The sequence below is a fragment of the Ursus maritimus genome, unplaced genomic scaffold (assembly GCF_017311325.1).
Source record: "Ursus maritimus isolate PB19 unplaced genomic scaffold, ASM1731132v1 scaffold_20, whole genome shotgun sequence".
NCBI lineage: Eukaryota > Metazoa > Chordata > Mammalia > Carnivora > Ursidae > Ursus > Ursus maritimus.
In genome coordinates, this window is record NW_024424453.1 from 44,066,412 (window position 1) to 44,082,396 (window position 15,985).

Consider the following 15,985-nt stretch of genomic DNA (forward strand, 5'->3'; position numbering starts at 1 on the left):
AAAAAAAAGCATTCCATGTCTCCTAAAAACTCACAAATGCACTAGGTGTTTAGGTACTATGAGACAAAAAATAATAAGACAGGTTCCTATCATCTAATAGTTCAGTTGGAAAAGGAAACAAACAAGAAAACCAAGAAACTAATCCTAACATGCTTATTAGGATCAGTGTTATTGGCCTAATACATGTGAAAGTGTAACAGAGATATCTATAATAGAGATATGCACAAAATACTGTGAGAGGAGAAGATGGAGATTTCTTTTGGGGAAATGAATTTATGAAGGCAGATCAGAATGGATGAGCTTGGGAAAGGTCTGGGAGAAAGAATTTTAGGATGTAATTGAGCAAACCCACATAGCTAGAATAGAAGAAACTCTTAATACTCCAATCCATATTTTATTGTAATTGCTTATTTAATCCCCCCCCCCTAAAGAGACTTAAACTCAATGAAAACAGGACCTGTGTAACCTAGAAAGCTTGTCTTCAAAGTGAGGTGTTGCAGGGGAATGCTTGACTATCTGCTGGGGATGCTAGAAGAAAATATTAGAACATCTCTCTTTTTTTTATCAACATCCTGTGTGTGGTTTAGAGCATATTAATATAATTTTACGAATGCATATGTTTACGAATATGTGTATTTTGGGTTTGCTGCTACAAAATATTTTTATTCATTGTAATATGTATTTAAAAAGTGGTTTGCAGACTATGAGTCTCATAATAAGCACTGATAAATACAAAAGAGATGAAGGAGGGAGGGAAAGATGGAGGAAAGGGAAAGAGAAAGGAAGGAAGGAAGAGAGGGGTCATGGAACCTCCTAGGGAAATCATTTAATAGAAGGGCAGCTAAAGATGACCTTATGGGAAGGCAGAGGGCTATTAGACCTTTTGCCTTGAGGGCAGTGTGAAGAAGGTGGAGCAAACATGTGATCATTATACACACACAAATAAAAGCCTCCAGTTGCCCTTTCAGCATTTGGAGCCTATGAATTAATAGTAGGGATTCTGAATCATACCTTCCTCAAGTACATGGAGGTGGGTATCCTAAAAGTAAGCACTCATGATCAAAAAGGTATTACTGTCATTTTCATGTTTAAGGGAAAATATTATTTTAATGACATTCTGAATCCTATGTAGAGTATTCCTTTCAGAAAAATGGCCCTTGAAATGGTTACCAGTACAAACGACATGCAGTTGGGAAGAGGCAGCAATTATATTTATGGAAAATTATTTATAGTTGTCAATGATAGCCATGGGAGTCCGTTTCTAAGGTTGGAAGGAAGATGTGACATCTTTGAGGAGTTCAAGGAACTGATAAGACATTGAAACAACCATCTAAGTATTTATTGAAATAGCCAAGAACTGAAGCAGGAATACTATTGGACAAAGTAACTGATCCAGAAGGTATTTGTGGAGAGCTAAGAGTGATGAGAGTGATGATACGGGGGGGGGGGGGGTGTCTATAGACAATAGTGAATATGAAGATTCACTGGTTATAAGAGTTTATGATTAAAAATTCTAAATTGGAGATTTTAGGTAGGAGCAAAACCAGATGGACTTAGGAGCAAGCAGGACTCCCCACTTACAGGTCCATTGGGAGAAGAGATGTTAGAAAGGAAAAACAAAAAACAAAAACCTGAGAGGGCTACAAAGGAGCTGTGTCTTTAGGGTGAGTCAAGAAACAATTAGGAGCATGCAAATTAAAGTAATTTGCAGTGATAGTTCATATCCACTCAGGTAGCAAACATTATTTCATGCAGGTCATCCAAGGCTAGTTCCTGTCCATCTGGTTGACCCATCTTTGTTGGTATCATCCTAAATTAGTAGAGACTTTTTACTTTGTGGAAAGAGCAATAAAGGCCATATTATTGACGTTAGTAATTACACTGAGAATGTTGTCCCAAGTATTTTATTCAAACAAATGTTTAAAGAATGTGTAAATAGGTACACGCTGGGCACTCTTTCATTCTTGGTACTGGAGCAAATATAGGCAACCTCCCAATTCTAGCTTATGGAGCATGTAGAACTGATACAGCCATTGCAGTGACAGTAAAGAAGACTACACTATGTCAGAGGATGAACATGTTTCTTATGGGAAGTTAAATGAATGTAGAGGAATATAAAATCACGTGTAAAATAAATACGGAGCTAGGTAAATATTTGAGAGTAAATGGCTTGTAGTTATGTCTATGGTGAAGCCAGACTGCCTGATTTGAACACTGCCTCTCCACTAAGTAATCACTGTGTGATCTGTGGTAAATGACTCAACGTTCCTGGGTGCCTCAGTTTCCCCATCTATAAAATGATAATAATAATATGGTCTGATTTGATGGTTAAGTGAGTTGTACATGGATAACACTCAACAATACCACAGCTTTCGTATAAAATACTGGAAATACAAAATAGAAAAATACATCAAGGGGGTGGGAATATGGGTGATAGATTATTATTAACTTTACATTTCTCAAATCTGTTGTCTTTTCAGACAAAACAAACAGAACAAAACAAAAACAAAAAATAGTTCTTGAAAAAATGATCTGGTTTCAATCATATTTATGTTTTGATGGTTCTTTTTATGAAATACGAGGAGCCTATGACTATATGTTTCTTTGTTTTTTTGTAAAATAATGTCAGATGAAAATGGTAATGGATTGGGAGAGAATGTTGTGTTTTGCTCTTTTAAGTAATCAGCAGAAATTGAGTTCTTCTTGACCATGGCTTTCTTAAGGAAGGAGATGGAAAGGGTGAGGTGGCTTTTTCAAACAAAATCACTAAGAGCATTGAGCTTGTCATTAGAGAATGCAAATTGGATTTGGTCTTCTCTGTGACACTTGCTTCTGAACCATTTGCAACTTCGCCTCCAGACTCAGGCTGTGCAATTAAAACCAAATCTTAGGAAGATCGGATTTATTTATTTTTGTTTTTAAAGACATGATATGAATTCAATTTTTCATGAGCTGTTGCACATGCAGTATATTACATGCAAGTTAGTGTTTAGTGGGGTGTGAGGAAGTACATTCACTAGTCTCCTTGGAGATGAGAAGAGAAAGCATCAAAATGAACCTTGGTGTATTAGCCCAACGTTAGACTCTTGCCCTAACTTAGCATCTGAAAGAAAGGCTTTTGTTCCTTCCCTGGATCCCACTCACACCCTGAAGTTCTGTACAGTAGGCAGGCCCAGAGAAACACACTCACTGTCTATTCTGGAAGGGTCATGGAGAACTCTTTCAGCGTAACCTCTCGTTATCAAGATTGTTCTTTCTTGCGTGGTGGCTGTGGCAGCTTTCATTCTGTAAAATATGGCAACATAAAACAAAACAGTCACCGTCAGGCCAAAATGACCAGAAACTGCTGAACAAAGCAGGCAACAGCTCCAGATGGAGAGTAATGAAAAGCAGACCACAGTTCATTCAGATACTCAAATGCAAGGACCAAATAAGGGCTATTGTACAAGTCACAGAGATTTGCACTGCTTTGTTTTTTGTTTGTTTGTTTTTCTGCTTTTCTCCATATGTTTCCCTCTGGGTCCAGTATATTTACTAATTTAAAAAGTCAGGGAAAATGAAATGAAAGAAGCCATTGAAACATGGTGTAAATCTTCAATGAATTTACTTGTCTCTGCCTTTTCCTGCTTTTTAAGTTTGGCTTCCTCTGTACCCCTCCCCACACCATTTTTCTGACCGGCTATGTGTTTAGAGCAGAGGGAGTGAGTAATGGATATTCCATAGAAAGTTTCCATGCCTCATAGCCATAGGATATAAGCGTAGTTAGCGCGTGCCAAGCATACCAACTTCTAAGGTTTGAAATACTCCCTTCTGCCTTTGTTGTCACAAGCTGGTTGAATTATATTTATGGAAGCTCATGTTGCCTTTAACATTTCATTGGGCCCTAAAAATCAAAGTTGAAGACAAGTATCTCAAAGTTCTGAAATCATCCATGGAGGATATCATTCATTCTTTATCAAATGAAATCATAAATTGTTATTTCTTCTGTAAGAAAAATAATTCTGCATGCTCTACTAGTTTTATAGAGAGGGATAGACCCCTCCCAGATTGTGTCAAGGTGGGGTGTGCATGATTCCATTTGGCAGTTCTAGATTCATGGCCATGTTACACATTGTTTTAAAGATTTATTTATTCATTTTTAGGGAGAGACAGAGTACACAGGTTGGGGTAGGGGTAGAGGGAAAGAAGGGGTAGGGGTAGAGCGAAAGAATCCCAAGCAGACTCCCTGCTGAGTGCGGAGCCCAGTGCGGGGCTCGACCCCACAACCCTGAGATCATGATCTGAGCTGAAATCAAGAATCAGGCACCCAACAGACTGAGCCACCCCGGCAGCCCACACATTTTTTTTTTTTTGGAAGTGTTTTAGGTAACCGAATATGAGGCCATATACTTAGACAGATTTGGAAGTATTCAGTTTATTTATCATTTAATTTTCCTCGTTACTGACAGGGAGTATTTATATAGCAGATGAGGGATGTATGGATTTCTATATTAAATCCAATGAACATGGAGGAAGGGGTAGATATTATATGTGGTCATATTTTTATGTAAAACCATTGTAGGGTATGAGGTAGCCCCTACCTGGGTGAGTGTATGTGTAAATAGAACTATTTGGTTTCCAGAAAATAACATACCTAGCCTGGGCTTGTCCACATAGAAACAAAGTAGGTAAAGAAACTAAACACCATGGAAAACCTCATTTCTAGTACCTGTTATTTCCCCCAAATCAATGCAAACTAAAATAAATGTTCTGTGAAATTTATGAGTCTGAGGAATTACATTTTGAGGGGAATAGGCACCTCCCCCAGGTTGGCTCAGTCTATTGAGCAAGAAGCCCATGAAGCAAAATGACTTGAAAAACACATTTATTCAATTTTCAAATAATGGGATTAGGTTTAAAAAAAAAAAAAAGCCCAAAACATCTCTATTTAGATAACTGCATTTCCCTTTAGAAAATGAAGTGTGTGATATTTCCCTGAAATTCTTTTATGAAATTTAATCTATTCCAGAATTAATTTTACCACTAATCACAGGTAATCAATATATAAACATTGATTTGCTTCATTTGGTATTGATATTGACTTTTATTTTCATTTCAGAAAAGGTTAGTTTATGTAGGAACTTTGCTAACTTCAGTCAGTACATCAAGCTTTCTTAGAATCATCCTCTAGGTACCTTTTACAGAACATTTTCATCCTGGACATCTTTTGAAAAAAAACACCAATTTTTATAGTGTTATACCCAGAGTTCAGAAAGAACAACTTCTTCGAAGGTATGTGGTCTCCATTTATTGTCTCTAGCTTATGTAGACAAGTACAACTAAAGATGTTTTCTCCTGTTAAAAATAATCCTTCCAATCCTTTTATTTCCAATTCAGCATATTAAATATTTTAGAGGGTTCTTTAAAAATAATATATATTTTTAAGTTTTGTTTTGTTTTGTTTCCTTTTTTTTGAGAGAGAGAGAGAGAGCTCAAGCAGGTGGAGGGGAAAGGGAAAGGGAGAGAAAGAATCTCAAGCAGGCTCCATGCCCAGCACAGAGCTCAAGCTGAGGATCCTGAGATCATGACCTGAGCCGAAATCAAGAGTCAGACACTTAACTGACTGAGTCACCCAGGAGTCTTTATTATTATTTTATTATTATTATTATTATTATTATTATTATTATTATTATTATTATTCTGTGTTAACTTTGAGAATTCTTTGAAATAAATGTGAAGCAAAATATGTACTTATAACATGTTTTGGTGGTCATACAACTACACAGGTTTCTTTAAAAGTCTTTTATAGCTATATATTTACTCAACATTTGCTTGTGATTATTTTTAATATACTGACTAGGCAAAAGTAAAACTATCCACAGATATTAAATATAGTAGGTAGCACTGCTGTTTTAAGTATAAAATTATATTTGGCTTCATTTAATACTCTAACCCACCTTCCTAACTCTTGGCACATGCAGAAATTATTTTACTGAAAAAAAATTTTAAACAGTTTTTGTGGAGTTTAAATGGCTTAGAAATAAAATGGTGCAGCAGTATTGTTTCCTCCCATAATCGGAACATGACTTTTACTAATCCACATTTTCTAACTTAACAGAAATCCTTTTATTCAGATATTCTGTTTGCTTTCCTGCTTCTGTGTTTCAATTCTCTATTTTTAGAGTTTGACTTTTGTTAATACACATAAAATGCTCTCTCTCCTTAGCTCTACTAGTCTATGTCAATTATTTCTTCCTAAATTCACCTTCTCAAGAAGTTTTCACCAGATCCCATCCTACTGAAACACTTTACAGGGGTGCCTGGGTGACTCAGTCCTTTGAGCATCTGACTCTTGATTTCTGCTCAGGTCATGATCTCAGGGTTGTGGGATCCAGCTCCATGTTGGGTTCCACACTGGGTGTGGAGCCTACTTAAGATTCTCTCTCTCCCTCTACCCCTCCCCTCTGACTCACTGTGCTCTCTCTCTCTCTCTCTCTCTCAAAAAACCCCCAAAAACCAAACAAACAAACAAACAAAAAAATTTACAATACTACCACCTTTGAGCATCATCTGCAGTCAAAGATCTTATGCTACTATCACTCTTGCTTTTGTGATTATAATCCAGATTATAAAACTCCTCAGGATTCTGATGGGACTTATTTTTTATTGCTAAGGTATTGAGGAAATAGGACAGTCCAGGGTGGTTACTAAGATTCCAGAGACTTTATATTTCTCTCTGGGAGCCTTTGATGTTGCATCAATGGAAGGAAGAAACGTGGCCAGGTACGTGTTCTACAGGTCTGTAAAAACACGGGGGTACCAAAGACATATATATACACATGTTTCCCAGAGTTATTCTTTAAAAGTAAGCATTTTAACTGAGAATATTTTATGAGAGTAGAATTATCCCTTTTACTTGTTTGACGTTATCTGTTTTCACTGATCAGTAATGGTATACATATATGGAAAATCCAATACGGTAATATATTTTAAATAACATGCAAATTATAATAAGGTATAGCACAGATATGATATATATTTGTGTCTAGTTTATTAAAATAAATGTAAACTTGTAATACCATATAAATAAATATCTTTTCAAATATAGGATTTTAAAATATGTAGATTTTTCAAAAGAAACTCCATTTAGTTCTTGAGGGATTTTCCAAATGAAGTCTATACCATGAAAATTGCTAAGTAATAATTTTAGTTATCTTTGACAAGTTACATAACATCTCTAAACATCCGTTTCCTCAGTTGTCAAATGAGGTTATTTATATCTACGATGAATAAAGTGTTTTCAAAATTACATGGAGCCATGTTTGTAATGTATCTGGTATATACATCAAGTAAATTTTTCTGTGGCCTTGGACTTGGATTTTTTCTCATAGGAACCAGATTGTCTAGAGCTCCTAGAAATGCATAATTTAATGTAATTCTGAGTACATTTTAAGTGTTGGAGGAATGTGTATTTTGTGAATTGACGCATATTTATTGAGCCTGACTTGTTAATAGCAAAAAGTGTGAGTACTTAGGGGATTTTTTTTTTTTTTGTACATTTTGTTTTTGGCTATATGATAACCCTCAGGATTTTTCAGGGCCTATAAACCTTATGTCTTTGAGGACAAACACGTTCTGTCACAGTAGCAGGTGGTGGAATTCATTCTAATTGAGTCGAATAGGTCCTGAAAAAAATGCTTCTTTGTTCACCCTTTGTTATCCATAATGTTTAACAAGTTCAAAGGCAAAAAGGAAAGGAAAGGAAAGGAAAGGAAAGGAAGGAAGGAAGGAAGGAAGGAAGGAAGGAAGGAAGGAAGAAAAAGAACGGCTAAAGATTCTTGGTTCTTTAGTTTTGGAAATCACAGTGAAGGTGTATTTAGTTTAAGGTATGGTTAATAGTCATTTGATTTGATACTTGTCATTGTTCTTGTTGACTCATTGGTTATTCATGTTGTTCTTAAAATAGCTATTTTCTTATTGTCCTTTAGTAAAGAAATGAGACCCCTGGAGTATGAAAGAGAAAAACTCGTGCATATGGCTAAAAGCCCCCAAAACCATAAAAACATAAATTGAATTTGAGAGATGAATGTATCATTTATTATGGTTCCGCAAGTGGCTCTAAGTCAGCTCAAATGTCTATCTATAAAATGTTGGTGACACAAGGTCTCTATTTCATATGATCATTTTAAATATTGGTGTGATGTCTTCCCCATGTTGTGGAATAAGAGAGAAATAGTAAGGTCTGTGTTCAATTTGTATTATGTCTCTTAAGAAAAGGGCAGCTCATTTTCATTAGTAGACATCCAGGTAGACCTATTGGTCATTCAGCTTACAGCAGTCTTGAGTTGAAAGAAACTTGTGTTCATAAAGCATCTTTGGAACACCTTCTCTACGACACTTATACGACTTCTCTCAAGAAGAAATAGTAAGATGCTGCAGATATCACAGCTGTTCACATTCTCAGGGCTTGTCTACTATGGGGAAAACAGGAGCTAAAACGAAAGATTTTAGGGAAGCAGTGTTAAAGAACACACTGGGCTTAGGGTATAAGGATGATGTGGAAAATAACCACACTTGAGACTGTATTGAAATCATGTAGTATAATTCCAAGAGAAGTATTCTCTACGGTACCTTGGAATTTATGTCTTTGGGGTATTTCTATTACGATAGATAAGTGAAGTGGAAGTTATACCTTATCATTGAAGGAATGAATGAAATAAAAAATATTTTTCTGATAAAGAGAAGTTAGAGCCTCCTTTAAAAAAAATACTATTAAAATGCTATGGTGAAAAATTTTCTCAAGGAATTTCATGAGATATTTTTGAATAAGAAAATGTAAAGAGTCGGGAAATCTTTAATTTCATATATAAGATTTAAGGAAATTATTACTAATACTATATATTTTCATAGAGAAGCAGGTGATGAATTTGAGACTGATTTGACTTGAGGCAACCTTCTTTTTAAATTTTATTTTTTTAAATAAAACTTGTGTAAAAAAATAAAATAAAATGTGTATATATTCATTTGACATTATGATGACTTGACATACATATACAGTGTTAACAATTACCGTGTCAAGCTAATTAACATATCTCCCCACAAAGTAATTTTGTGTATGTGTGATGAGATCACCTGAAAGCTATTCTCTTAGAAAATTTCCAGTATTCAGTGTTGTATTAACAATCATCATCATTCTGTACACTAGATCTCTAGACACATTCTTTCTACATACGAACTATTTTGTACCGTTAGGTAAACATCTCCCCTTTTCCCCCAACATTTTGTCCCTGATCATCATCTTTCTACTCTCTGCTTCTAAATATCTGGCTTTTTAAGATTCTGCATATTAAGTGAGATCATACAGTCGTTTTTTTGTTGTTGTTTTGTTTTGTTTTGTGTTTTTCTTTGTGTGGCTGGCTTATTTCATTCAGCGTAATGTCTTCCAGATTCATCCATGTTGTCGCAAATGGCAAGATCTTTTCTTTTTTAAAGCCGAATAATATTCCATTGCATACATATACCACAATTTATCTCCATTTGTCAACAGACACTTAAGTATTTTTCATGTTTTGGCTTTTGTGAATAATGCTGCAACAAACATGGGGGAGCATGTGTCCCTTTGATGTATTGATCTCATTACCCTTGAATGTACACCCAGAAGAGGAATTGACAGATCATACAATAGTTTTGTTTTTAGTTTTTGAAGAACCTCCATGCTATTTTTCATAATGGCTATACTAAATTAAATTACCACCAACAACATATAGGGGTTCCTTTTTTTTTCCGCATCACATCAGTATTTGCTGTATCTTATCTTTTTAATATAACCATTTTGATGGGTGTGAGGTGATATCTCATTGTGGTTTTGACTTGTATTTCTGTAATGATTGATAATGCTGAGCATATTTCATATACCTGTTGGCCATTTGTATGTCTTCTTTGGAAAAATGTCTATTCAGATCCTTTGTCCATTTTTTTTTAAAGATTTTATTTATTTATTTGACAGAGATAGACAGCGAGAGAGGGAACACAAGCAGGGGGAGTGGGAGAGGAAGAAGCAGGCTCATAGCAGAGGAGCCTGATGTGGGGCTCGATCCCAGAACACTGGGATCACGCCCTGAGCTGAAGGCAGACGCTCAAGACTGCGCCACCCAGGAGCCCCCCCCCTTTGCCCATTTTTTAATAGTGTTGTTTGTTTGTTTCTGCTATTGAATTATGTGAGTTTGTTATATATTTGGGATATTAACCTTTTATCTAATATATGGTTTGTAAACATTTTCTCCTGACTAAATAAAAACTTAAGAAGCCAAAAATTCTGGGGCACCTGGGTTGCCCCTTCAGTTAAGCACCTGACTAGTGATTTTGGCTCAGGTCATGATCTCGGGGTCATGAGACTGACCCTGGTGTTGGGCTCTGCAATAGGTGTGGAGTTGGCTTGGGATTCTCTCTCTCCCTTTGCCCTTCCTACCTCTCTTTCTCTCTCTCTCTAGCTCTCTCTAACAAAAAAAAAAAAAAAAAAGAAGAAGTAGAAGCCCAAAATTCCCATATGAAAAGTAGAATTTTCCCCGGTCTATCTCAGTTTCTAACCATTGTTTTTGAACCAAATTAGAATAACTCCAGGTGAAATAGATGTACATTCATAAGTGTAATTATATATTAAATATATTAATGTATTTAATTTGTATTTATTATACAAATATAAATACAGGGGTATGTTACATATAAGTACAGGCATATGTCAGTATGTCTGTGTGTTTGTGTGTGTGAGAGAGGGAGACAGGCAAAATATATATGAAACATTTACATCCTAAGAGAATTTTAAAAATCACTGTCTAAAGATTTGCCTTAAAGTCTAAGTTTAATAAAATGTAGTTTTATTAAAAGCAGCTTGAAGTGAAATCCCTATGGTTGTGCATAACTAAGCATCTGCTGTGTTACATAAACCAAAGAAGTCCTGGGGAAGTTGTTCTGCCTTAGATAGTGGTCAGGTTCTTTGTGTCTTTTTCTCTACTGTGAGAGGATAATGTAAGACAAGTCATAATGAGTCAGTGTTGCACACGCAATTATCAAATAAAAGCTTGTCCAAGCATTGATAAAGTGTGTATATGTTTGAAATCTGTGTAAAAATTTAGCATTTCTCCTTTGTATCATTGTATTTCCACCAATTATGTCCTAATAATATGGACTATTAATACAACTAAATATTCTGTTTATATCCTATGTTGTCTAGTTCAGCCTATCTTTTCTCTCTCAATGTCTTTCCCCAGTTACTAGTCCAGAGCCGATCCTTTGACTCTGTTCTTGTTCAGGACATTTTTTTAAAAAGTGTCTAGAGTGTAACTTTCCAAATAAGAGGATTTCAGTTTACAAGGGAACTTCTGTAGATGATAAAAAGCCGGCATGGTACATGAACTGGTAGAAGCATCAGACACATGGCAAACCAGAGGATAGTTCATCTGTTTGGGGAGAAAGACTTTTAGTACCTCTGTTAAACTGCAGTCTTTCGTAGCATCAAGGGCTATCAGGTCTATCAGCATTCGCCAATATTTTAATCCTTCCCGTCTGAATTCCCTTAAGCATAGGAAGTAAACATTTCAACCTATTTTCCACCAACCTAGTGGCCAACCAGTCAACCAGTGAACCAAATAGGCACACAAAAGGGCCAGGATAAAAGAAAAAAAAGAAAAAGAACCCAAAGAAGTAAATCCCGATAGTAAGGGTCAGGAATGGTGTCTTTGGTTTGTTGGGCCAGGAGAGAAGACCTGCTTAACACAGTGAGTCGGGGAAGGAGTTGATGAAGAGCTGTAGTAACCTCAGAAACATGGTAAGCAGTGGCCATGGGGACAGGAGAAATATTTATACTAATACGCTATGCAATCAGCCTTGGTTCAAATAGTGGTTGAGCGTACTGGAGTCTATAAGTCTCTTAGAACATTCCTGTCATGCATCAAAAGGGAAAATTTGTCTAACAAAGGAGTGTTGTTTGGCTACAACACTGCTTAAAAATATTTAGATGTGAATCCTTTTTAGTGGAGGCTTTAAATCACCGTTAATTTTCTTAAAACCAGCCCACTTTACTCACTCGCGTATCAGCTTGGCCTCTGAAGGCATGCACATCTTCAACTTTCAATAGCCTTTGCCTTATTGAATGGCTGTCAAGGAACTCCAAGAATTATTCTCTCTCCCCATGTAACTGATGAGGAAGCAAACCTGGAGAAGTTGGTCAAAGCCTAACCCTCTGTTATTTGCTCTTCCTTCCTTAAAATAATCCCCATAAGTAAGGCTAGCAGTAAATGGTCCTGGATGTTATTAATGACAGACTGACACAAGGATAATGTTTTCATTTTGTGTAAAGGCGGACGTTTTGGAAACAAAACAAAACAAAACAAAAAAAACAACGTGCAGCAGCTTTTATCCACCCACTTCCATCCCACTGTAGACAGCATCGACCGGGGGTTCTCGCTCTGTCCTGTCACTCAATAACTGTGGCTCTAGAGCGTGCAGACTGTGCCTTGAAAGCATAGGCACCTTTTGAAAATATTTTGATCATTTTGTTTCATTCCATATATTTTTTTTTGAGAATGGTTTTCTGTTCACTTCAATTTTGCACTCTTATATTGACAAATGTCGAGCCTTCTACTCATGTTAACTTTGAGCGGCAATTGAATCAATTTTAAGTGGGAAAATATCAGGATTATGGATGGTGGTAAGAGGACAAAATGCGGTTGATAATTTCCCTTCCTCTCAGGGTTCAGAATGAGGCATGTGCTTTCTTAAAGGGTCTGTGTGGTAGAGTTTCACAGCAAATGCTCTCTTTCATCTTATTTAAGTTCTGTTTGGCTTGCCTCCCGTGTTTGCTTATGAGGATAAGGTTAAGACCTCTGAAGAGGCCACTCTATCCCAATTACTTACCCAGGCTCCCCTCTTTCCTTTAAATAGTATGCACTTAGCTGTGGACAGTGGTTTGGGGTCATTATCTCCTTGATGGATGAACCCAGGGACACACAACTAATTTCTTATTTGGATTCTAAAAGTATGATAAAGTTTGATCAAAAAGACTTTGAGTGTTTTGAATTTATCCACAAACCAGTCCTTGCCGCAAAACACACAGATGACTGTGTCAGTTTTTCCCTTTTCAATCTGGTTTTTCTCAAAAGGATCTTCCTCCAGCCACAGAATTTCCTATTGTCTCAAGTTGCCTTAAAACTTCTAACTCCAACTCAAAGGCTGCCTGGTCTCTCATTCCCTTGTGTTTTAAAGGAACTTTAAGCATCTGTGTTGAGTTTGGTGAACAACTCTATTTAGGCACATGCTTTATTCCCTTGACTTCACTCTAGAGTTCCTTGCCCAAGTTTGGAGTCTGAATTGTTAGAATGTTTGGACCGCAATTCCATTTCTTCCTTGCCTGGTCCCTGAGAGTTATGTGTCTCAGGCCTGATGTTCTACATCCACATGCTGACCTTCTAACCTGAACTTCATTACTGGGACCGTTGAGAGGATTATTTTATTTCTCCAACACCATCATTTGCATGTAATCTGTTTTGGTTGATGAAATTTTTGTAGGAAGGAGTGTAACAGCAAGGCAGCCATTTTATATTTATAATCAAAATTAAGTGATTGTTGGACAGGGCCTGGGTGTGTTTTGTTGGGTTTCTTGTCAATCTGAAGATTTTTATCAATAGCCGTCTATAAATTCCTTGTGCATCGGAAACTATAACGTCCTAGATGACTTGGCTTCCATGTTCCATCACAGTAACCAGCTCTCTTTGACATTGCCAGTGCCTTGAATTTTTTGGGCAATGGGAAAGGCATGTAAATACTTTCTCATTAAGATTTAACTCAAGAGGTGAAGCATTACCTGAAGCTCCATGTGGCAAATGGTTTCATTTGGGCTTTGTTCTCTAAACAGTTTGTAGATGGTTGTGTTCAGAATTCCCAGCCCTCATTAGCTGGCTGCACACATGTGGAAACACAGAGGCTATGACCTTCAGATCCACTCCAGAAATACAAACTTGGTCTCTAAGTTTAGAGAGGAAATGCTTCCCTCTCTTTAGCCAGAAATCAGACTGATGTTTTGTCCAGGTCACACATACGTCGGAGCTATCCCAGCCAGCAGGGGAAAAAATGACCTCCCGGGTAATGTGTGCGTCATTAAGACTTAACTGTGTCCTTGGTCCAGGGAGCAGAGGAAGCTTACTTAAAGTGCGCAGAACCTTAGGATTTTTTAATCCATAAAACATCAAGCCAAGCAAAGTGGAAATTATTGATAATTGGTGAAATTATTGATTATTTGTCCATGAGAAGTCAACCAAGAAAAAAAATTAATTTAGAGGGGCAGTGGAGATGCCTCTTTTTTATTAAATTCGTTTAAAAGCATAAGTGTTTTTTTATGATTACGTTTCAAGAGTCGCTAAACTTCCCAACCCTTGGTAAATAAACTTAATCATATTTTTTTTCAAAGAAATAATATTTTAAGTGTGGAAAAGCTAGAGACTTTAACGCAATCTTTGCATTATATCTCTGAAACTCTGAAATAACCTAAATATGTAAAAATAGGGAATGACAGAACTCTGGTTAAAGCAATGGAGTGTTTTACAACAATTTAGAAAGATAATTATTAAGACTTTGAAAAAGCATGAAAAACTAGCTGCAGTATGATGTTAATTGGGAGGAGAAAAATAGAAAAATCTATGTATGCTCTGCTAATAACTAGGTCAAAACATGATGTATGATGATGACTGAAGATATTTTTGCTTGAGAGGTGTTATTATTGGTTGACATTTATGTCTTCTCCTCTGGACTGTGACTTTCTTGAGAGAGCAAACATATTTTACTATATCTGCAAAACCAAGACCTAGAACATAATAAGGGCCCAGTTAACCCATTAAAAGATGGAAAAAAGAAAGCAAAATACAAAATTATATTTAATCTGAACACAATTCTATAAAACCAATGCCCTTTAGAAGGCTAAGGACTTGAAGGAATCGTGGAACGGCGAGTATAGATTACAAGGATTCTTCGTATGGTGATATATTGATTTTTGAATATCCATTATATTTAAAAAAAATAATTGTGCTGTCTGGAAAAACAATGATAATGAGCAGTGTCAGCATAATTTAACAGTATTAAAACGCTAAAGAAGAAAACACTCATTTATTCAATAATGAGAGAACTTCAAGATGTATATCTTCATTAAAATCCAATTATATGTCTAAATTTGGGGGTCTCTGTCATTTGAAATGAGATGTCAAAAATGATAAACTTCAAATTACTCATCACAGAATATAAGGCCTTTCATGATCTGGCCTGTCCTCTACTCTCTAACACAAAGGCTACTGCACATCTTGGATAATGTGAGCCCTGTGCCATTCTGGGACTGCTGGAACATTCACATTGTAGTCCCCATGACTAGCACAACTGGAATTGTACAATGAGCAACCCACGTGGACACACTGATGGCCCTAGGCAATTCTCATCTCTTACTACATGTGCAACCATACCTGTTTACATGGCACATGTAAAGGCATCGAGGTACCTATTCCCTTTGCTTGAAACATCATCCACCCTACCCCCTGCCATTTAATAACACAGTCTGGTTTCTACTGAACACGTACTATGTATAGGAATTATACCAGGAGCTTTATAAATGTTATGGCAGTGTATTTCAAGTTGTTATAATTATCTCTCCATTTTATAGATGTGAGAGACAAGGAAGTTGTCCGAGTCCCCACAACTATAAAATGGCAAATACGGAGTAGAAACTCAGGTTTGCTTTGTCCTGAAGCCTGGCCTCTTGACCTGTCGTATGTCATCCCTCTCCTGTGCTGTTTCTCAGCTCTTCCTTGACTTGCAAGACTCAGCTGATGAGCACTAAGTCTTCAGAGCCTTCCTTTTCCCTCCACCCCTGCCCAAGCTGACTCAAGGATGCTTTCTCTGTAGCCCTTAAGAAAACTCTTTGCTCTCCCAAAAGTCCAGCCAGCACTTAACAAATGGGGTATAATCAGTG

The 15,985-nt window shown here is 36.6% G+C and overlaps 1 protein-coding gene across 6 annotated transcripts in view; it reads left to right on the forward strand.

Annotated features, from left to right (window-relative positions):
• The window catches only part of RBMS3 (RNA binding motif single stranded interacting protein 3), a 672,596-nt gene that overhangs the window by 197,654 nt on the left and 458,957 nt on the right, over positions 1 to 15,985 (forward strand). The gene's annotated exons all lie outside the window — the stretch shown is intronic.